The 25029-nt window shown below is 36.6% G+C and overlaps 1 long non-coding RNA gene across 1 annotated transcript; it reads left to right on the top strand.

Annotated features, from left to right (window-relative positions):
• The first annotated feature begins 70 nt into the window (after positions 1–70).
• On the top strand, positions 71–23992 carry LOC149793956 (uncharacterized). Its single transcript, XR_016422911.1, has 4 exons — positions 71–159; positions 4835–4909; positions 16669–16855; positions 22188–23992. It is a non-coding gene; the product is annotated as an uncharacterized LOC149793956 (long non-coding RNA).
• The last annotated feature ends 1037 nt before the right edge of the window (positions 23993–25029 follow it).

The raw sequence follows: 25029 nt of genomic DNA, 5'->3' as shown, positions 1-25029 counted from the left end.
TGGAATCGCAAGTTTAAATCTAGTGTTTTGAAACTAAACGTCAGTAGTCGCTAAACTATCTTGTGGGAATTACATAAGGAAGTTCTAAGCTACTCCGACATCATTCAAAATTGGTGGGAAACACTGTTATTCTGGGAATTACAAAGGAGCTTCGGAAAGGTTAGTGACTTATTTGCTCGATTGTCGCAATCTATTATGGCAGGGTAATTGTACTTTAATTATGTGCAGTATGTATACTTCATTACTAGAATCGTTAGTACGTAGAACTACCATTTGTAGGGTTTGATTCATTAGTAGTGTTTGATCTACATACATATTTTGAGATATCAGCAATGTTCATGTAAAGAATTAATATTGTAATTCACTATTTGGTTAATTCATAGTAACCTCGTGCATTTATTCATGTGATATTCTCGATTTGCAAATGTGGAATTGCTCCCAGTAGAATTCATTCAAGATCTTGATACACCTACTTTGCAGTATTCTTTCAGACTATATTTCTTTTAATGCCTTGTAACAGCTAGGTTATTCTTTGCATTACTGTACTTTTTTTCCCAGAATTTGATTTTTGGACACAATCTAAAAGATCTCATGTCTCATTTCCAAGTAAAAGTCTTCATGTTTTTGCTGGTAATTAAACTGAAGAACTTTTTTTCAGTCAGCCAAAAAAAATCAACATCTAATTTGATCATGAATTTACTAATAACTACTGGTACAATAATTATGAGTTCTTTGTGTTAAGTGTCACAAAAACTTTGACCCACTTTATGTTATGAATAGTACTATCAGCAGGCTGTAACCTCATTGTCTGGGTCTAAAAGTAAGGCCTGGCATTGGGATCAAATAGGCATAAGACAGTGAATGCACCATAATGTTTTAGAAGAAGCATTATTATATAATTGATTTTCGTTTCCAATTCCAAAACTAACGAATGCTGAGATATTTGGCTTACAATTTATAAATCATTTTCAAATAAAAGATTCAGGATTATTCTAGTTGAGTAGTTGATGCATGGTCTTACCTTAACTCAAGAGATATAAATCATTGTTCCACTGACTCACATGAAAACTTTCAAATGTTTGCAGTGACATTTTACACAGCAATACTACTTAGAAAGCATTAAAACTTTTCACCAGTTACCTCTAACAGCTTTGTAATTATTATATATTGAAATTCCTAATCTTAATCTTGACCTATTTCTAGTCTTATAGAAACTGGATGAGAAATATTGTCTCTTGATCTCAGGAACTAAGAAAGACAATCAAATACAAGATTATTTAATTAATATATACAGATCTCACTTACTTTATAACCAAAGACATGAGGATATAAGCTTATTTAACATACTCAGCCAATCAGATAAAAAATTATGTCATATATATATATATATATATATATATATATATATATATATATATATATATATATATATATATATATATATATATAGACAAACAGACAGACAGACAAATGAAGAGATTTTGCTCATTATAAAACTATCTAACATCATTTTCATTAAGTTTGATCAATTATTCCTATCAAAGTTACAGTCTCTACACATCTTGTTACTCTACATCAACATAGTACCCTTTTGACCTTATACTTTATTGAGCAGATTAAACAAAGTTATAAGATGCTCAGTCAAATAGATGCATGATCACCTCGTTAATTTGAGTAGATCTCATTCATAATTGTTTCCATCTTAGATCTTGAGGAATAAAGTTTATTTAGCAAGTTTATTCAAAACTCAATCAAAAACTAAAGTCTTTAGAGTGGTTCTAAGCTCAGCCAATTCTCATGTGAATTCACTTCATTTAAATAAATGGACCTATCATTACTGAATAACTTACAGAACTTGAAGATAAAGTTCATATTAAAAATTTCATCAAATGAGATCAGAAATACAGTCTCCAAAGTGGAAACAAGCTCAGCCAATCAGATGCAAGATGACCTCATTAATATGCATGAATCTATTGCTCACTTACACATGTAATTTCCATCTGTACATTCAAAAATGGTCTCCAGTGTGGTAACAATCTGAGCCAATCAGATACAAGATCACCTCTTTAATATGGATGGAAATAACTCACTCTCAAACTTATTCACGATCTTGGCGATTAAGACTGCAATGTTTATCATGTGTAAAGGGCACATTCTAGTTAAATGCCTGTAAACGTTCAGAAAATTAATAACCATATAATCAACCATGCTTATGGCCATCAGGTACACAAGAACTCCACAGGGAATAAAATTCAGGCTATCAAATCTCTCCAAGCACTAAATCTGATGTTAGCCAATGTCCAGACAGTATGTCAGGTTGCATTATCAAATTTTTCCTCATGTACATATATGAAGCACCATGAAATAATGTCACAACACTCTGAATGTTTTACCTAATTGTCACATATTCACCAAATTCTGTCGGCCCAAGGTGGCCAAGCAGTCTAAAGCACTCACCTTTACCAATCACTGCCGTCTCACCTCTGTCCACTATGGTTCAAGTCAAATGCTCAGCCAATGTGGGTATTTGATAAAGCTGGCCAGTAGCTTACCATGGGTTGGTGGTTCTTCCCATGTCCTTTCTCTACCAGTTCTACTGGCTTCCACGCATAGCCTATATCGTGCTGAGAAATGGTCTTAGACCCAATACAACAACAAAAACAATAAATACATGTTTTACAAATTAAATCAGTCATAACAATAGGTAAAATGTAAATGAAACAATTTCATGTTGAGTTAGGTATGGTTTGCACATTGTCAATGGCTTTCACATCAGCTGTAAACCTACAGTGGTAAAGGTTCAGCATTATTTTAGCCAGTGAATATTGTGTAAACATTAAGAAATTTGGCCAAATGTGGCAGCCTTCTTGGCAGGGGCCCCGAGTGACCTAGTGGTCTACAGCACACTGTTACAGATCATTGCCATCTCACCTCTGTCTGTGTGGGTTCGAGTATTGAGTTAGGCAATGTGGGTTTGTAAGAAAACTTGCCAGTAGCTTCTCATGGGTCAGTGGTTCTTTCCGTGGGTTTTCCTGGGTTCTTCCTCCACCATTTATACTGGCTGCCATGTAGAGCCTATCTTGTGCTGAAAAATGGCATTAAACCCTACAGCAACAACAACAACAGCTTCTTGACCCATTTTCAAATTTTGATCAAAATTAGCTTCAGATTTGGTCTCCAGTGTGGAAAACAGATCAGCCAATCAGATGCAAGATTCCTTCATTAATATGGGTGGATCTTGATCACATTAAAACTTACTGCAGACCTTAATCATCTAAACCTGTACTGCAAGTTTGATCAAAATTAGGTAAGAAACATTGCCTCCAGATTGGTCACATGTAAATGTTGATAGACAGAGGATAGATGCTGGACAGTGATAAACCAATAAGCTTATTTGGAATTATGGCCAGGTGACAAGTCTAAAGTTTTTACCTATGACAATGGCAATAAGGTTATGTTACACTAGGAGCCATCCATTTAGTACATATGCATGGATGGGGTGGAGGGGGAATAAACCCAAATACACTTGAGATGGGGGGGGGGGTCTACTCATAATGTATGTACGCATAGGAAATGGGGGGGTGAAAGCTCAATAATAATTTGTCTAATACACAACCTGTTTGACTGGGTTCAGTCAGCATTTGAATTTTAGTGGACACTAGACAAACTTTTCAAAATTATGCAGCTTATTTCTTTGATTCAGCCAGACATTCAATGTCAGTGGACTTTATGCTTTATTAAACACCTTAATATTATTAATCCTTTATCATTTCTGTGTGGATTAAATATAGGACGTTCTATAGAATTGGGGGGGGGGGCATCAAGCATACATACAGGTGTGTAACAAAATATGCATGTGTACAGGGAAGGGTCAAGCTTTGCCAGATTTTTGCATACATACTAATTGGATGGCCTCCTATCAGTATTCTAAAAGAGCCAAGTTTAATAAAAACCCATTCATCAAGATATTGTAGTCACATTCCAACCAAGTTATTAAAAAAAAACATGTCTCGATCTTTGGGCTTGAATCAAAGGTCGATAATAATATGATAATTATGAAACTCATCCAAAAAGTAATTGAAAATGTACCCATATACCAAATGTGGTAAAGATACTTTCATGTTTGTTCATGTCATTGTGTTTAAAAGCCTACTGTGGAAACAAGCTCTAAATACACTCTGATTTTAACCCCAATGCTATGAGTAATGGTTGTCAAACCTGTCCGAGATATTTTCAAGATAAACTAGCACCCCATAAAGTGTTATCAAAGTTTGTAAATGCTTATTTGCATTCTTCTGTTCATAAGTTATGATTTTTGACCCTGAATCCAAGCTCACATGTCCACACTACTGATAATCAGATACATCATGCAGCATATGTGATTGAAAACCCATGTACCATCCATGTACCATGTTTATCATGGTCCATTTGCATTTTGCTGATGTTACTGCATTCGCAAGTTATATATATATATATATATATATATATATATATATATATATATATATATATATATATATTGCAACAATCAAATTTTGACCCCCAAGCTCAAAGCCAAGACTCATGGGGCTGGATATAGATATTATGCAATCTATGGTCAATAAATATACACCATGCACCAAGTCTGAACTAAACCTAGATATAATGAGTTAATGAGTTCACAAGGATGAGCCTATGGACATTGTATGAATGGAGGGACAACAGACTACAGACAACACTGGATCACTCTATCACATAAGCTCAACTAGCCTTAAGGAAACAAGAATTAAACAGTTTCCTCTCCACACAACCATGAATCCATGTACAATGCATTCCAAATTTTTTCTATTCATAGGTTAGCTTGCAGCAGCTGCAGCAAGAAAAAGAAAAAAACATTCACAAAGTTGTCCTGCATTTGGTATATGACAAGGTATATAAATATCTCTATTTTCAATGGAAATATTTTTTATTTCAATACAGACATTTGTTTTGTCTTAACTTAATATCAAATTATTATTTAGATATATCTCCTGTGTTTAAGACATATGTATTTTAATAAATATAAATTGAGATATCTCAAATTAAATTAAAAAAACAGACCTCTCAATTAAAATAAAGAATAAGATATTGGTATTAAATGGGTATAAATTAAAATGGCTCGCCAGTGAGAGAAAGGGATGCTATATGTTGAAATATATACGATTCAGAAGTGGAATATTCAAAGTACTGGTTAATCAAAAACCCATTCATACCATATCGAGTTACATGGGGGGGGGGGTACTTGTCAGTCATAAGATAATTCCCTGCACAATGTCAACAAGTCGTCGAAATGTTTATCTTACTTGGGGGAGGTATTATAAACACAAGTCACATGGGTCATGTATAAGCATTTACTCATTTTAAATTATATATAAATTGTTCCTTTAAAACGTAACACTAATTTTATATTCTATTCTTATTTTTGAATGAACTGCACCTTAACTGTCAATAAACGTCTCGACGAAAATTATCAATCTCTACAGTATTTTAAAGTGATGTCCATGTACTACACTTGGATTAAAATAAGAGCGCGTCGAGTAGAATCGTCACAATGGAGGGTTATACAAATTTATTTATCAATATGCGTATCTTTCATTGTGACGTCACAGCGCGCGACATTCAATCCTGATTGTACTGGATCACACCTCTAGGTGCCTGTGGTCCAAAAATGTCCACGTACTTTAACATTGATTTTGCTGTATGCACCTCTCGGGGCATCTAAATAATGACCTTCCATCGGAATATGGATGTATACGAATCCAAGCGAAGTGAATAGGTGCCACTTCAAGGTATGTATAATCAAATTCTAAAAAATAACACCCATTATTGAAGTAATCGGAATTGAATGCCTACAGAACCCGTGTGACTTTTACTTGTACTGTAAGTGTGGTACATTGTCAATCTCGCGAGTTTACTTTCGGTGCGCATTCTGAGATCCGTTGTATAAAGGCAGGTTATGAATCATGTGATCACTTCAAATTCAGAAAATGTGTGCTTTATGGCCGTTGGGCATACTAAAGGCATCAGTTTTTGATCGCAATCGTAATTTCCTTGCATATGCATCACGTTAGTCTAAGACACCTTTTGTAGACTTGTCTAGTCCCGTACTCATTCTTCGTGTTGTTTGTACCTCCAAAACAGCAGAGGACAAGTCTACTAAAGCTGCTTGTTGGATGGATCGGCTGCTATCAGGTACACACGCTTTGAGGGCGCTCGACAGTTATTACGAACTGCTGAGAGAGTGTCAGGTGTAGACTTATAATACAGTTAGTACACTTCTTTGCTTGCTAAATTTGGGTGTTCGCTCGGGGCGCATAGATTCACATTCAAATGTTGTAGTAATAACACTTCAGCGACATCTGGTACAAAGCTGTCAGGCATTTCTGCGCACTTAAGGTTTCCGTCTCCAATATTGAAGCAAAACGCGTACGAGTTCGACCGATTGACGAAAATAAAATACAGTGATGCTTACCATTTGAAAAGAGGCACAAGTCACCCGAATATTCTGTTCAAAATAATATTAATTTTAGACACAGGGGATAGCACCCCCGTGTTTTCCTGACTCGCGATATGTCGGTCTATTATGCGCACAATGTTGAAAAGATGTAATATTTTCAGTCTAGTAATTAGGTCAGGTTTATAGCTAATTTTACAAAATTCCGCATAATCATGCCAATAAATGGCAAGATGTATTAAGCAAACAAAACCGATCTTGTAAAAAAGTTAGTAAAGTTCAACATTATATAAAAATTTTAAAAAGTATCTTATGTGGAAAAGAAACAAGAATGAATAGGATATAATGTGTTTACAACGTCTTGCCGATGGGGAAAAATTACTAAAGAATATAGAAACAGACGATACGCCGGTGAATTTCTTGAAAATTTATATTCTAGCGGTAAGTTGACACGTTGGGTAGCAGACGATTTTGTACGTGTGGGACAACTTGCAAAAATGGAAACTTGAATTAAAATGCAGCATTGTTTTAAGGTATACATTGACATCTTTTATATAATGTATTTATTTGTATGATTCTAAAAGATACATAATAAATCGTATTATCTGTGTTACCGGTTCAAGGAGGTCATGGAGTGGGTCTTCATGTTGACATTTAGAATCACATTTTCATATGCATTTCGAGTCGAAATGCGGGATATTTTTGTACACTTTATGAATATCATTTTTCTTAATTAAATTGCGATCGTTCTTTCTTAATACAAAATGGATTTTTGACCCAAAATAACACGTGATCCAGTGTTTACAGAAATGTATCGTTGCGCAGAATTACCTTACGCGCAGAATTGGCCGACATGGTGGTACATATTGAATGCCTACATGAAACTGATTTACGCCATACTTTAATATTCCCGGATTCTTCGTTAAATAACTCATCCCACAGGTCAAATGTCGGAACTAATTTATTTTTTCGTTTAAACTTCACCCTGTGCAAAATATAAAACTGGAAAGCGTATCTTTATTGGGCAGAGCTCTTCGGAATAACGCTCCTCACAACAAGTACTCTTTCTGATTATCTCGCTGCCCTAAGGCTGTTTTGACCCCTCCCCCCCCCTACACATTCGCAATTTCGAGGTCTTTCCTACGGATCATACCTTGAATGTCTATGGATAATTCCCATTTGGACCAGTTTGGCTAGCTACGAAACAGGGATTGACCGTGAGGTTACAACTGATCGAACAATTTTCCTTCGTAGTTTCTCATCCAATCCAAGTCAATCCAAATACAGAAATAGCATAGCAAATAAATTGTTTCTTGTTTTGCGGATACATTTTCGGAGAACAAAATGTATGCTTTTTAACAAAGAAGAAACGGTCTCATTTTGGATCCCTAGAAATTGTTTTCGGATTCATGTTTCATTAGACTTTGTACTTTAAATTTTTTTTTAACAAATTCTGGCGAAGACATACTTTAGCTTATTTGCAGGTTGCTGTCTATTTATTTTTGTTATGCAACAAACACGTTAAACATACTTTATTATTAATTTTAAGAGATAACATATGGGCCTGAGAGAGGCTAATAGCAATTAAGAAAATAATATTGTCAGACAAATTTTAGTATTAGTTTTACACATATTACCGATGCAGTTAAGTACCCTTGCCTAAAGATACAACACGGTGACCCACCTGGGCTAATGAGATGGTATGATTTCGGTCGCGAGTTCGGCCTGCTAATCACTACACAGCCGTACCTGGTGTCTCTATTTGTTACAATACACGGAAGGGCACATGGAGCATTTTCCATGTCCCCGAGCACGCATGGGGTTAGAATTCAGGATTTATTGTATGAAAAAATATTGATTAAGTACAAAACACAGGTCAAAGTGTTTAAGTTATGAATTGTATGAATAGATTTCTTTCTACATTTTTCAACAAGCGCTGGACCAGTCTGTGGAATATGTGTGTATGCACATGCCTAGTGTTGTACCTGTCAAATGTGTATCTTGCGTTTACATATTGAACATTGAAAATTTTTCCATTCGGACCACCTAGGCTATATTCACGAGACGACACTATACATCACCACTGCTATTTCTACCATTGGGTTGACAGAAGGATTCACCGAGAACTTGCGAATGAAATTTTACATCTGAAATTGTACCTCACACTTAAGTTGTACATTCACTATTCTTATCTTACAAGTTTTAGTTTTGTTTTAATTAAGCATAGTAAATTAACTTTATAGGAAGGTATTGTGGTTTTTATTTATTTATTACAAAACTGATGCCATCCCTCTGAATAACTACTCTATATAAGGAAAGAAACTTGTGTGTGTGTGTGTGATTTAGATTTTTAACGTAGCCTTAAGTTTTCAGTCATATCGCTACGATGTCTACAGTGTGTGACTTTATGGTGATGTCCAGCACTGGGACATCATGCCGCAGTCATGAAGCATCATGTCCCACCCAAGCGAGGCAGCTGTTAGTATCATTTTTATTTATGTCTTTGGTATGACTCGGCCGGGTTCGAACCCGCGACCAACCGCATCTGAGGTGGACGCTCTAATCACTAGACCACCGGAGCGGTGTAAGGCAACTCGTATAATAAACAAGAAAGGTATAATCAACAATTACATAACTCACACGTTTTTACAGTTTCCAGTAGCCATTATAAACATCGTTACCCAGAAACTAAATTAAAAACTAAAGCGATATTAACAGTGAAATTTTGTTTCTTTACTAACTAAAGGGGGGGGGGGGGCTAGTGGCAGATCTCACCTCTGTCTGCGTGGGTTCGAGTCTCCGAATCGGCCAATGTGGGTATGTGAGAAAGCTTGCCACTAGTTTTTCGTGGGTTGGTGGTTCTTTCTGGGGTTTTCCCGGGTTCTTCTTTCACCATTAATACTGGCCGCCATGTATAGCCTATCGTGTGCTGAAAAATGGCGTTAACCCCACAACTAGCTAAAGGGGTGGGGGATGACAATCTTCAAAATAATCTTTTCATTAGAATTTGTTATCTTATTTAAAATGTAAAATTGTACTTTCAGTTAGTACTCTATAGCTGGTGTAGCGATGACATAACGATAAACCACTTACAAACATACATTCTAAGCTACCTTCAGCAGCATTGCATAAGAAACAAGTAATTTTTTAAAATAACGCTATGGATATCAAAGTTTACGTACTTTAATGAGCAGATTTAAAATCGCAGATTAGTTTCGATTTTTTTAAATTATTTTTGAAAAAGAAAATTATTCGTAAAAACCTGCTTGAGAAGTTATTATCATTGTTTGTCCTTAGAAACTACAGTTACCTGCGTAAAAGTCACAGGCTTTGAGTAATCTTGGAGTGACAACTAAATAATAATGTATGCTTCAATAATTACCTTGATAGCTACTACAGGTTTAGGTCTCCCATTAAAGGTGTGCAACGTGCAGTCCATTCATTTAATGCATATACTCGTTCACATGTACAATACACGGCTAACATTGCTGAGGGTAAACTATCATAATAATTCATGCCTAGTCTTTAACATGGAAATCTACCACTGAATTAACATTTGTTATACTTTTTCTAACTCCACTGGTCATAAATGGTGTGTGTGTGTGTGTGTGTGTGTGTGTGTGTGATTTGGACTCAACGTAGCTTTAACAATTTTTCAGTCACATCACTACGATGTCAGCAGTGGGGCAGTTTAAAGTGATGTCTATCACTAGGACATCATGCCGCAGGCATGTAGCATCAAGTTCCACCCATACCAGTCCTAACGTTAATCGCTTAATGATAAGCGCCAAGTGAGGCAGCTGTTAGTACCATTTTTATAAGTCTTTGATATGACTCGACTGGGTTCGAACCCGCGAACTCCCACATCCGAGTTTACCGGAGCGGTCTGTCATAAATGACATGATTATGTTAGTATGTGCATAGCATGAATGAATCTCTGTGATCATAAACAAATACTTAACCCAAGTTAGTGAAGCATAAAATGTATGTCACAAGGACCTTCCTGCTTGTAAGATTGTAGTAATAAAAAGAGATGTATCCAGTTATCAAGTTTACTGACTAGAATATAAACATAACCTAATAAATTAACTTTAAACAATTTTAAAAAGACGCTTAACCATAAAAGATAGGTCACATGAGCTTAACTTTGCGATACTAACGTAGAACGTATCAATATGCGTTCGCTCGTTAAGTTTCATGATTCTAGACAAGATGGGCATAACATGCCACATTTTCGTGTGGTGGTGAGCAAAACTCAAAACATAAGCAAAACATGTACACGACTAAAAAATATAGGTCACTATGATATTCTTTTGTTGTATGGGTTTGGTTATAACAGCGATGCGGGTCATTCTCAATTTCACGATTCTAGCATGAACAGTAGGGCCTACTAGAGAAATTAACATTAAAGTACAAAATTTAACCGAAGTAAGTGAGTGATAAAATATTGACCATAATCGCCTACTATTGAAATGAGGAAATATTGATCATCAAGATACATCCCATCGCCATGTTTCATGATTCTTGATGGGATATTATCTACATATCAAGAAAAAACACATACATGGTCGTGAGCTTAATGCAAAACTTAACCCGAAGCAATCGCAGACTTTTTTTGGGTATAGGTGTAGTACTAAGAGGGATTTATACAGTCATCTAGTTTGACGAATCAGGCATGAACAATCAAAGCATGAAAGTAAACCAAATTCGTTGAAGTTTTAAATATGGGTTACAGTGATGCATTTTTGGCGAGGGCGTAGTGCTCATCAAAACGAGCCTGTAAAATGGGCAATATATACTACAGTGTCCTTTCGCGGTAAGGGTGTGGTACTATTTGAGATGCATGCAGTCGTCTAGTTTGACGATTCTGCCATGAACATGTCTTAAGAAATAAACTTAATACATACACAAAAGTTAACCAAAATCACTGTTGTGCTGAGGTGTCCTACTCGTCGAAGTGCACCCGCACACCTTAAACCATGAAGTGAAATCGAAAAAGAGATTTGTTATTTCTTTTGCAACATTTTAAATTTCTGGAGGTGTATTATGTTGCTCTTTGATTTGTCCGTCTTTAATACATTTCCGTCTCCCAAATAGCTTGCAAAATATAATCTTGTTCTGAATAAATATTTATATTTATAGTGGTTCAGATGCAGATGCAGTGGCTGATGAAAGGAAAAAATATTTTGGTAGAAAAACATATCCACTCAATCATTAACACCAGAAGATTAAATAGTCGATCTCAGAGTTCTGTCAGGCACAGACCATTCTCTTTTCGGAAGGGATACGTTTTCCTTTCGAGCCTAAAGATTTGTTTCCTATTAAAGATGGACTTCATACAACTGCCATAGTACATATATAAAGACAGCTATAAAAATAACGTAAAATACCTATATAATATACTATTTATATTGATGCCTACGTTTATAGCATTGTTAGATTTTAGGGAATATTTGATAATGTTTCTTAACCCAAGTACTTAACCAATTTCTAGGTGCAGCATTCACATGTACCGTATTAACGAAAAGTATGACAGTATGTATTAGTTTCGTAAAAGGGGCCCTCCCTAATTTCTTATCATAGGGAATTCTCTGGATATTTCTAGGTATATGTTTAGTAATCTGAGATATGAATAATGTTTTGCATTATTTGTTTGGGTCATGTTTTGTACTGCATGACGTTAAGTACTAATATTCGACTCGAAAAAAGCCTACTAATAAGTCATATCAATGTAAAACAAAAGATAAACCATGAAGCGTGAAATTAGAGTTTCGCGATGTGTGATTATCAAGGTGGTTAGATAAATTATTTTGTAGTGTTTGCACATTTAAGAACCTTTCAGTTAATACATTAACCTCTGGAGGTTTTTTGTCGTTTTCGCCTGAAATTCGAGCAGGAAACACATTTTGAAAGCTGTTTCTGAATACATTCTAATACATCAACTTCCAGGTGATCTTCCAATAACATAATGCCTAGTTGTCTTACAAACATCGTTTTTCATTGGCTATTTGGCTCGGGCATGAGCAGAGGGGTAAAGGTTGGATGATTTTATTTTGCTTAACGGACCCATTAATTTCGTATCGAGACCACTCTTTATTCCAAATGCCCATCTTATCCTACTTTTTGCAAAGGTTCATCTGTCTGTTTGCAGTTCATACCGGTCTGCTTTATATCTGAGACCAAAAAGTCTAAAATCCGAACACAAAATCGGATTCCGACCACGGGCGAATTTTGGGTGGAAAAAAATCGGGTCCAAAAATGAGGTTTTTCCTTCTGTATTTTGTAGTGCAACTAGAAATTCCAGATTATTGGGTGTCATTGTAGAGCTACGTCTGTCTACCTTTCTATAATACCACCCACATTAGTGTATCTTACATGACCTTGACGCTACAGAGTTCGGCAGTAGGCTACTACCTCCTGCCACTTAAACTCGTCGCCAGGGGTTAATGTGTTAACAAGGACTATCGTCTTGAGGTAATTGGAAATAGGTGAAATCGTGGACTGTTTAGCAACGCTCAAGCGGGTTTTTTGATTCGTTCTGTATATGAATCCTTCACGGTACAATAGTTTTCCAAGCAATAGGGCGCTAATGAAATGCCCTCTCCCTCCCTCCCCCATTACGCCTCAGAGCGAAGAAAATAAAAATAATAATAATAACAAGAACAAGAAGAAGATAAACTAATCTGTAGGAATTCATGAGACGTTCGTTTATTCCCTCCTTTTATTTTTAGCTCTAATGTTCATAGACCGTATATATTGGGGTGGCCTATTGTCCTTACGTTAGTACAATTTGTTGTCGCTACTCACCCTAAACTGCCCGAAGATCGGCATAAAAGTTTACATACAGATTCACTCCTAGGTCCAAATGGTCCTTAATGAAAATGGTGCAGCTCGGACATCAAATATGGCCACTCCATCAAAATGGATGGTCATATCAGTATGTTTTCACTGAAAGACTTCATATTATTTCTCATTGGTCCTAAATGAAATGTCTTGAAAGTATTATAAGTATCCGTCGTGGATGGATGAATTACATGGGTCTTTCACCAAGAGACATTTTATTATATTTAGTTGGTCGTAAATGAAAATGGTGCCAATCTGACATCCGTTATGTTTACCATAGCAGACATTTTCTTGAAAATTTTGTTACTGCTGCTTTTTCTCAACCGAAAGTTACATGGAAGTATACTTTTGATGTAAAAATGAAACTGGTTTCAATCTGATACCAGTATGGTCACTATGGTGGGGTATGTTGAAAGTCTTATTATTGCTACTCACGTGATTTAATTGAAGTAAAAAAAGATTTAGATTAATAACTGTATTACCTTCAGTGGTATTATCACGGTAGTTTAATAGTACTTTAGAACCTTCGTTCAGATCACCTTGGAACAGTTTCCCTATTAGTGAAAAATTTATAGTACAATTGATGATTATAGAATCACATTCTAGGAATTCATATACTCTGAGTTATTGTAATTATTTCACTTTCCTTTTTTATATTTTATTTAAATAAATTTATATGATGTCAGGTTGGTCTTTAATAAAAATGACGCCGATCTTAATTCATTACGACCGGCAACAGTGGTCATCTTGTAAACCTTCTTATCACTCAGATAACATCAGGGATGGTTTCAACATTTGGCATGTATAAAAGAAAAAACAGCCTTACCTTTGGATACCTTGACAATTCTTTTCAGTCTGTAGAACCCCATTCCATCTCTTGTTATGTTTTCTAATTACTGAGTAGTAAATCATACACCATCTCAGTTAGTCCAGAGAAACACCATATGATAAGCTCATTACAAACTCGTTATCGCGGCCGTTGCTTTAATATTATGGACAAAATAACTTTGAAATAGTCTCAGATACTGTCAAGATATTCTCATAAAGTTTTATTTTATTTTTATGTTTTTTAATGGGCGTGTTATTGAATTGCAATCATTCAAGGCATTCCTCAGATATATCCTTAAACTGGGTTTTGATTTTTAAAAGAAGAAAGAATATCCATTCATACTTTATTGTGCTATCATGTTCACAGGCCATCACGGAAAACAGCTGGAGTAAAGATCGTTAACCTTCAGCTCCATGCCATAACGCCTGACATTCGGCTTGTTTGTTGAAAAGCAACACAATGCAATGTCTCATCAATTTTCAATTGTATATGTACAAGTCACTGGGTTCATAGGTTCAGTGAAGTATCAAAATACGTGCAGTGACCTTGGACTTGACCCCAAGTTCAGATTTGTCTGGTTTCCAAAGCAAATTCCATAGAGAACGAACGTTCTAATCTGCATCAATTGTGATTACTATGCAGACTGTGTTTTTGTGAAACCTTAATGTTTAGAGGAGTGGTGGAAACAATAATTCTGAGATGCCCATTATGGTTTTTATTTAGGATGAGAACTATTTTTCTTTTATGACCTGCTGCGTGTTCTTATGTGCAGTGTTTAGAGAAAAGCCCATGTCGGTACAACCATCCAATCAAGAGAAGTGGACGTAAAGAAGATTTTCAACATGCCTGCCAAGGCAACCGCTTTGTGGGCTGGATCTGCCAAGGCAGCCACTCTGTGGACTGGATCTGCCAAGGCAACCACTTTGTGGGTTGGATCTACCAAGGCAACCACTTTGTGGGCTGAATCTGCCAAGGCAGCCATTTTGTGGGATGGATCAGATCATTTTGATATTGTTCCGCTCTACATTTTCTCACTTTGCATAGGGTTTGATTATTCAAGAAAAAGAATTTCCCTTGTTTTCCTCACTGTTTTTTTTAATTAAAAAAAAAGAGATTATGTATATCTTAGGTAACGTTGAACTAACTTTTAATTCACTTTTTTGTTGGTGGTCCTTGTCACTCCTGGACTTTGAAAGGTACATTGGAAAAGTAAACTAGCCTATAACTTTTTTCCATTTATGTATTTTATAATTCATTTATTGCACTTTCAGCAGTTAAGTGTTGTCTACTCTGGTAAAAATAACTTTCTCCCTGTTTGAATAATTATAAAAATTAGTGTACTTTGGGACTAGTTTAGACAAATTTTTCGAACACATCGGGCCGCTATTTCGAACAGTGTCTGCTTTAGATAGTACATGGTTTCCATAATTACCACATGTCAATAAGTTTCAGTCTCAATACATGACAGTAGCATAGAGGTATGCCAAAACATTTTTGCTATTGTGCATGTTGCAAGTGCAAGCAACTTTACCATATAGCGGTCCATCTCTCAGAGGCAGATAGTAATGCAGAGTGGTACCTATAGGACCAACTGCAATATTGCAAGAAGTATCAATATAACCTTACGTTTAGGAGGAGTAGGCATGTTAAGCATTTTATGAAAACCAATGTGGCCGCCATATTGGGAGGACATATCTGTAACATTTGCAATCGAGACCAGTTGCGGAAGTTTTTAAAAAATTCAAACCCGTGTCAGTCTGATCATTAGTTCATGAAGAGTGTCCATGACAAGAATTTCAAGATGGAAACCATGCAGTGACTGCCATGGCATGATGCTGGATGTAGGATTGACATAGTTTTCTTTGGGACTATCTGCAAATCATAGGAAGAGGATGGAGTTTTTTGTTTTTGTTTTCTGTTTTGCTGAAAATTCCACATTCATACGACCGTCCGTTCAGTAAAAATAATATTTATAAGATGGCCGCCATTTTGATTGTGTTTGATATAGAATTAGTACCAATTCACTGAGGGCAAAACACATATCTTAAAAAAAAGATTTTATTGAGAACACAATGGTGGTATGACGATCCGTTCGTGAGGATTACAATGCCACTTTTTTCTCAGAATGGCGGCCATGTTGGATGCCAAATCGGCATCAAGAAGTCCTTTAACGCAAATCCCACGTCGATCTGACCGTTCATGAGAAACAGCGGTAAGAAGATTTGCTAGCTAGCGGTCATATTAGATGTTCGAGGACAACATGATAATTTTTGGACCAATTAGAACTACAGTGTTGTTTGATTCGTCAGCAGTTGTTTAGTAGGGATAGCAAGGACAAACAATTATTAACGGGCAACATTATTATTATTATTATTATTGTCGGAAACATATGGCAATTGTTGACTGAAAAATTTACAATCTTGGCCTTATTCGGCTGTTCTCTCTCTCTCTCTCTCTCTCTCTCCATAACTTACATGCTTCAGACAAGCGAAAATATTTCCCTTTGTGTATTCCCCATTCACAGGTAGAACACGGCACCGGTGTGGAGTATTCAATAGTGCACAGGTACAATAATTGGGTAGTGACCCAGTTTCGATTGTTGATGTTGGTGTGTACACAATTCTTGCCTACACGACAAAGAATCAATTCTGCCAGTCCAGTGTACAGACAAGGGCGGGATTTGTCAGGACTGCGTGCTTTTATAACTCGAGGTACACACACTCTCTCTCTCTCTCTCTCTCTCTCTCTCTCTGAACTGCATATAACAACATTATATCTGTTAAAGAATGCATGGGTGAACTTGGTATCAGTAGGATTATTATCTGGAACGATTCTAGTGTCAGCTATTTGACTGAAAAAAATACCCAAGTCCACACATTTTTAGTTATTTGGACTGTCGAGGTATATCAGATTATGGTGCATATTAGAAACAACACTTGAAAAAAGAACTAGTTATATCCATTATACATGTTTAAAAAAATATATTGACTTTAGCTAAATGGATTATTATATCCAATAAGATTCATTAGTCAGCTCCCCCACCCCCACCATTTTAATTGTCGGTGGCTTATGACCCTGCCATACCTATGAAATACGGAGCTAGTTGACAAAAGGCAACAACAAAAATATTGTGTTTATTAGAAATAAAAAATCTTGAAAAATATTCTTGCTCTGATTTGTTAAAATAAATAACTGGTTATATCCAAAAATTACCTTCAGCTGATAGAATTATTATATCCAAGTTTAAAGAAAAAGCTCCCAACTCCTTCCACGCCCACCCCCCAGTTGAAATAGTCGGTCCCTTATGACCATACCACACCAATTAAATACATAGCTAACCGACACAAAGGCAAGGTTCAGTCTTGAAGCAATGAAGTTTGTGTCTTAATCCATAAAATTAATAAACTCCAGGAAAAGCAATAACCGTTAATGTGATTCGTTTTCAACGTAGGTCTGTATACAGTCAACTTATGTAAATGTAATATTTCCACAGATCGTAAAGGTAATAACATGGCGTATTATATTATTTTATATTTGACTTTCAATTCATTTCTGGGGCCCCGAGTGGTCTAAAGCGCTCTCCGTTACGGATAACTGCCATCTCATCTCTGTCTGCGTGGGTTCGAGTCTCCGATTCGGCCAATGTGGGTATATGAAAAAGCTTGCCAGTAGCTTCTCGTGGGTAGGTGGTTCTTTCCCGTGGATTTTCCCGGGATCTTCCTCCACCATTAATACTGACCGCCATGTATAGCCTATCGTGTGCAGAAAAATGGCGTTAAACCCAACAACAACAATTCATTTTTACTTGCATTCTCGACGTATATTAGAATCCAATAGCAAACTATATCTGGATGGGCGCACTACCGCTCTTATCGTTCAACTCGTTATTATTGACAGTGTATGTGAAATATTGCTTAATATGAGACTTAAATAACTTCAGAAATTACGAAATATTGATTCTGAAGATAGTTCGTCAATGAAAATTACACTGTATGCGCTCTACCCGTATAAAAACGTGAATAAATTGAAAGCATGAGATAAAAAGTTAAGTTTCATCACGAGCAGTATGCAGTTGCTGCTGATATGATCATGCCTGCGACACCTGTTTATTTCATTTACTGTTAGTCGATTATTACACGTGTTTATTTCATTTATAGGTAGTCGATTATTACACGTGAAGAGGACTTTTATTACGGTTATAGTTATTCGTACTTTTGCGGATGAAGTTATTTCTTTGTTTATCAGGGTTTATAGGATTTATGGTTGGAAATTAACATTTAGGGTAGTTTATTACGTTCACGGGTTGAAGAATTTGTATAAAATTTCATTCCATATTGAGTTTGCGGACAGCGTATTTCGCATCACCCAAGTGCACCATCTCGATTCTGTTACTGAATAAAACCACGATTTCTACTCCAGAAATTACAGACATACTGGAAGCTTTGTACAACATTTACATAAAGGTCCAGATGTTAAAGAAACCCGATGTTCTTGTACAATGCGGAGGCTAAGTATTCTGCACTGTTGTCTGCCCAGTCACACTGGCATAAAGATCAATAAAAGGACATGCAAAGCCGACAAAACTGTCATTAAGTCACCAGTTTCCGAATGAAGATCCTATAGGACTTCAAATATCGTATAAATTGGCATGTTCGTCATACTTTACAAAGTGCAGTATGTTGAATACAAATTCCACAGACTTAAAAACATCAAACTTACTATTTATGAGTAGTATCGCTCCACATGCGACACGCATACCTGATTGGTGCGTACCTTCTAAAGAGTTAACCTCGACTGGAGTTTGTACCTTGCCAGTGTTCATGATAGTTAATCACATTCTTATCGAGTGTGGTGTCACCTTGAAAGAGGGAAGTTCTTCGTAAACTGTTTCAAGAACTGTTGGAGGCTACCCGAGAAAATCTTTGAGTTTTTAAGGGAATCCGGTTTGTACAACAAATTTAAGTAATGTTTTAAGGATTTTAGATGCGTTACATTTATCTTTCAGTTTAGATATATTTGTACATAATTTTAGCATCGTTACACTTTATATTTATCTTGTTCTTCATGTTTACATATATTTAGAATTTGTTTGTTTTGTTGTGCTTGACGCCATTTTCAGCACATAATTGGCTATACAAGGCGGCCATTATATTTGGTGGAGGAAGAACCCGGAAGACCCCGTAAAGAACAATGTAATCCCGGGATACTACTGGCAAACTTTCTTACATACCCACGTGGAGCCGAGAGACTTGAATTCGTGCGGACGAGGGCGATTATGATATGTGCGAGTGATCTGTTTGTTAAAGAATGCGTGGGTGAACTTGGTATCAGTAGGATTATTATCTGGAACGATACTAGTGTCAGCTATTTGACTGAAAAAAATAACCCATTCCACACGTTTTCAGTTGTTTGGAATGTCGAGGTATATCAGATTATGGTGCATATTAGAAACAACACTTGAAAAAAAGAACTAGTTATATCCATTATACATGTTTAAAAAAAAAGAAATGATTTTAGCTGAATGGATTATGATATCCAAGAAGATTCATTAGTCAGCTCCCCCACCCCCACCTCCATTTAAATTGTCGGTGGCTTATGACCCTGCCATACCAATGAAATACGGAGCTAGTTGACAAAAAGGCAACACAAAAGACTATTGTGTTTATTAGAAATAAAAAAGCTTGAAAAAATATTCTTGCTCTGATTTGTTAAAATAAAGAACTGGTCATATCCAAAAATTACCTTCAGCTGATAGAATTATTATATCCAAGTTCAAAGTGTGATGTGTGATTTGGATTTTTAACGTAGTTTTAACAATTTTTCAGTTATATCGCTACGATGTCTGCAATGTGACAGTTTATAGTGATGTCTAGCACTGGGGCATCATGCCGCAGACATGTAGCATGATGTCCCACCCAGTCACATTATCGTGACACCGGGCTGACCAGTCCTAACACTAACCTCTTATTGCTGAGCGCCAAGCGAGGCAGCTGTTAGTACCGTTTTTGTAAGTCTTTGGTATGACTCGGCCGGGGATCGAACCCACGACCTCCCGCATCCGAGGCGGACGCTCTAACCACTAGGCCACCGGAGCGGTCCCAAGTTCAAAGAAAAAGCCTAAACTCCTTCCAACGCACCAGTTGAAATAGTCGGCATTTTAAAGAACAATGTAATCCCGGGATACTACTGGCAAACTTTCTTACATGTCCACGTGGAGCCGAGAGACTCGAACTCGTGCGGACGAGAGTGATATATGTGAGTGATCTATATGGCTAGCGGCTTAGATATTTAGGCCACCAGTAACCTCAAGGCTGTATCTTAAATTTTTGTGTGATTCATTTTAACATTTTTCGAACTTTAAATTTAGTTGGTATTACAGAGTCAACTTTGTGTACATACATACATTCATACATACATACATACATACATACATACATACATACAAACATACATATTTATTTGGTATTACAGAGTCAGCTTTGTGGTATGACGTTGTTAAACACACCTACCTACCCCTACCTACCAGTATATAAGATCTTCACGGTTTCTACATAAAGACCTGATAGCGACCACGCAGGGACCATGTTCTGGTGACATTTGAATTAGCCACTGAAAATGCAGCTTTCAAAGATCTGAAGGGGAATCAAATCGCTCGTCTTCGTTAGCAAAGGTTCCATTGTGTTAACCCTATTTACACCTTGGCTAACGAAGATGCAGATCGTTCGGCACATATTGATGCTCTCAGCTACACTACTCAGTTTCCAAATGCGAAGATATAAGAGTTCATCTGATTGGCTGATAAGATTAGGAGTTATTGTAATAACATGGGTCACCAGAACATGACCCCTTGAACGCTGTCAGATATGCACATAGGACATTGAAGATTTGGCTTTAATCAGATTGACCTACCTACCTACCTACCTACATACATACATACATACATTGTTGACAGCGAGCGTACGGCATTGAATCACTTGTTTTTCCTTTCAAAGGGTCGGGCTGGAGCCTTTTTTCTTTTCTTTCATGGTTCTTCATCGTTTCAGTAATATTAGTACCAATAGTAGAAGTACGAATACACGCTCACTCGTCCATAGTCGATGTTTCTTCCATCTCAAAACTGCCGAATACTGTCATTTTTAGAGATTTATTCATGTCAGTTGTTTAAACTTGTAAAGTTTGGTGAAAGATAACTGCGCTGGTTACTATCCCCCCTCCCGCCCATGCCCAGATCCCACTTAATGTTACCGCGATCAGAACCCTTTCCTTCCTTCCTTCTTTCTTTATCTGTCTCTGTCTGTCTCTGTCTCTCTCTGTCTCTCTCTCTCACGCACACACACGGAGACGCCCATGTCAATCAGGGTCGGGTGTCTCGGTGTATCACTGGGAAACTCCATATGCTCCCTTTTTCTCGTGATATAGCCAATTGTGTGCTGCTAAAACCATCACAATTAAATTACCTTCCCTTCCCCCTCTAATTTTCTCTCTCTTCCCCACCCCCATCTATCTTCTGTCTTTGATGATTGTATGAACAGTGTATTTAAATAATTTGACAATAACATGAGCCACAGTTAAGTAACTGGTTTCAGGTTTCCTAAATATACCCATCGTTCTGGTATATGTGCCTCATTTTTGATATATATAATTAACCTCACAACCAATTACAAAAAATGCGGAAATCCATTTGACAGCTTCTGTTTAAGCAGTTTCACTCCAAGACTTGCAGTATTCTTCGCTTATTTTATCCATCTTGCAAGTAGTATAAGATACAAGTATCTCTGGAACAAACAATTTGAAAAGAACGTGAAGAGATTTAGAAGCCTCAACAAACCTGGACATTTTTGCCCCCACCCCCAACCCAAAAAAATTTCCCCCAGGGTTTTGCTATATTTAGCTCATGGCAAGGCGGGCTTCTGGCATAATGCACCGTGTAAAGGGTGAGAATGAAATAAAGATACCAAATTATGTCCTCTGGAATCGGAGAGTTAGTCATGAAAACGGCTAGTTATTTAAATGTAAAGTTAATAAATTTATTTATCTTTTCAGAGCTACAGGATGGCAGATGTAAACGCAGGAGGTGGGGGAGGAGGAATTCTGTCGGCTATCTTATGGTTTCTGATCTTAATATTCCTGGCATGGCCGGTTGGATTCTTTCTGGCTTGGATATACGTCCTGTTGCTCCCGTTTGCAGCATGCATTCCCGCAATCAAGGAAGCCTGCGAGACCCTTCTTAGACTCGTGAAACTTCCACTGCTCTGTGCTGAAAACATGATTCAAATGAAACCTTTATGTAGCTAAAGACAACACAGGAAATTTAAATCATAGATGGTGTCCTGCTTGTATCAAATACGACTGATCAACGTTGATTTTTTATTCTGACTGGTCTTAGATCATTGTATGGTGAATATGAGGGAATATGATAATAAATCCGTGGCCCGCATTTTTTTTTTTTGTTTTGAATTATTGGATGGAGAAAGAATAGGAATGACTTTGATTTTCAACTATAATGTTAGCGGCCATCGAAGTCTCCCAAGATAATGTTGTCATGAAAGTTTATATGCCAAATCCGCCTGAAATTTTATGAAAACTAAATAAGTTATTGTGCAAATCCGGATGGTATTAACGAGCTTTTGTTTGATGGCATCAACAAAACTCGAACTCGTCCAAAACCTTCTTGGTGTTAGACTGTATAACGAATTTCATAGACAAGAAATGAGGGTGGAAGAGATTATATTTTTGGCACAAAATTCGAAATATTCACCCACATATCAAGATTGGGCATCGAAGCGATTACGGACTCTAGCACGGTCTCAGTTTGAGAGTTCAGTAAACAAATGATGATAGATACATGGATTTCAGCTTTGTTTGAGATGCACATTCAGGAGAAGACGAAAACGTTAACTGTTGTCATGGACTTGTCACAGGGATTAGACCTTTCTTGATGTATCTGCGATCTCATTTGATAACGCTTTCTCGTAAAACAGTTTCACCATGAACGGTCTTCAAGTTGAGACTGAATGACTTATGTTCTATTACATACGCAATATATAAAGCCATCCTTGCAGTTGTTGATCAAAACCCATTATATTTTATATGTTCATTGGAGAAAGTAATTAATTCATTATTTATCCTTTTAAGCTCACTCGTAGTAATGAATTAATTTATCTTTGGGTGCGTTTTTATGTTCCGACAAAAATGTATTAATACATGTACACAAACTTCATGCACGTTTTGTTCTAATCGAGGGAAAGAACGAGGTTGATATGGCGTGGGGGTACGTAGATGATGGTCCGAGACCTATTCGAACGCCATGTGTAATGAGTTCTTTTCCCCGATTCGAAACAAAACAAAAATATGGTTTTGTCTTTATTATATGCCCTCTGTTTTATGCTTTCTTAATAGTTTTCGTTGTACAGTTCGAACTAAATTCAAATCAGTTCCAATCAAATTTAAATCCAAATGGATTTTACAAACAATAGGTGGCCGTCATCGAAAACACAAAAATAGTTCAGTATGAGTGTTAGATATAAAATACATCCGTATCTAACGCTAGATCAAGGATATAAGATTAAATGGGTATGTACTAAAAACTGGAAGAAAACAAATGTTTTCAGCTACCAGACATGAAATTGTATCCTCTATGTATCATTTACCGACTCAGAAGTTGCTTTGTACGTGAGGTATTGGCAATGTTCGTGAACAAAAATGTTGTGAAGCCAATAAAAATCCAACGTGTCAGTCACATGATAACTAATCCAGAGACCTTTCAGTAAATAGCAATCATTTCAAGCATTATACTGTATTTGTATTCCGACAAATATGTTATATGTATTAAAATTCTTAACAGATTCTTTCAGATTTGTTCTCTTTGAATTAAGTCACTTTATGGATCTAATTGTTATAAATGTATCTTTTGTCCGCTGTACTGGCAGTCTCATGTTAACCAGATGAAGCCTTTTCACGAACCTAAGCCAGAAGAGGTTATGAGAGTAATGGAATTCCTTCTAGTGTTTTGTAATGTCACTTTTGCTCGAACTAGTTACAAAGATGTAATTTAATTCTTGAAAGTTGAATAAAAATACGTTGTCTTGGAAAGAACACGAAAAACCGACCTATTGAACTTAACGTTATAAAAGACCGGAAATAATAAGTTCTTGTTAATTCTCGTATTTTGGTCCTTACGACAAAATAATTGTTAGAACTTAATCGACAGCTGAGCAAGACACTAAATAATTTAAAAGGGTTCCGACGGGCACGTTGTCCAGCTTGTAAATGTAGTCAGTATTCTGCTACTAGATGAGACAAGAACTAGGGACATAAAGCTGAGACAAGAACTACGGACATACGAGGGCACAAACTGTAAACGTAGAACAATATTCCACAACATTTGCAGTTGAATAATGTCGCTAATGTGAGACCAGTGTCGGATTACCCATTAAGCACACTATGCACATGCTTGGGGCACCAGCCCAACAGAGAATACCAGAAAAAAATTCAAATTAATTGATGATAAAACTGAATGAATTGTATATGACTATTTCGATCTGCATGTACGAAAATTTTGATTTAGAATGATGACAAGACTGATATTTTCCCACCTCTTGAACTTTTAATAATGTTTTTTGATATCCTATTTTGTAGGGGGTGGGGCACCATAATATTTTCAATACTTAGGGCCCTGGAAGGTCTTAATCCGGCACTGTGTGGAACACTTTCAAAACTTTTGACAGGGCACCAAAACGGTGTCGACACTGGCGAAAAGTCATACCCATGTCCCGCCATTCACAAGCGAAACGAAATAATAAGTTTTTTTAAAAAAAATCCAAATATGTACTTAACACATTATTTGTGTTTATCAGTGGGTGAATAGTACTTTCCAGCTCAATAC

This window comes from Sinohyriopsis cumingii, chromosome 8 (assembly GCF_028554795.1).
Source record: "Sinohyriopsis cumingii isolate HCF-2022 chromosome 8, ASM2855479v2, whole genome shotgun sequence".
NCBI classification, from domain to species: domain Eukaryota; kingdom Metazoa; phylum Mollusca; class Bivalvia; order Unionida; family Unionidae; genus Sinohyriopsis; species Sinohyriopsis cumingii.
The sequence above is the reverse complement of the archived record's forward strand: the minus strand, read 5'-3'. Positions and strand labels throughout refer to the sequence as shown.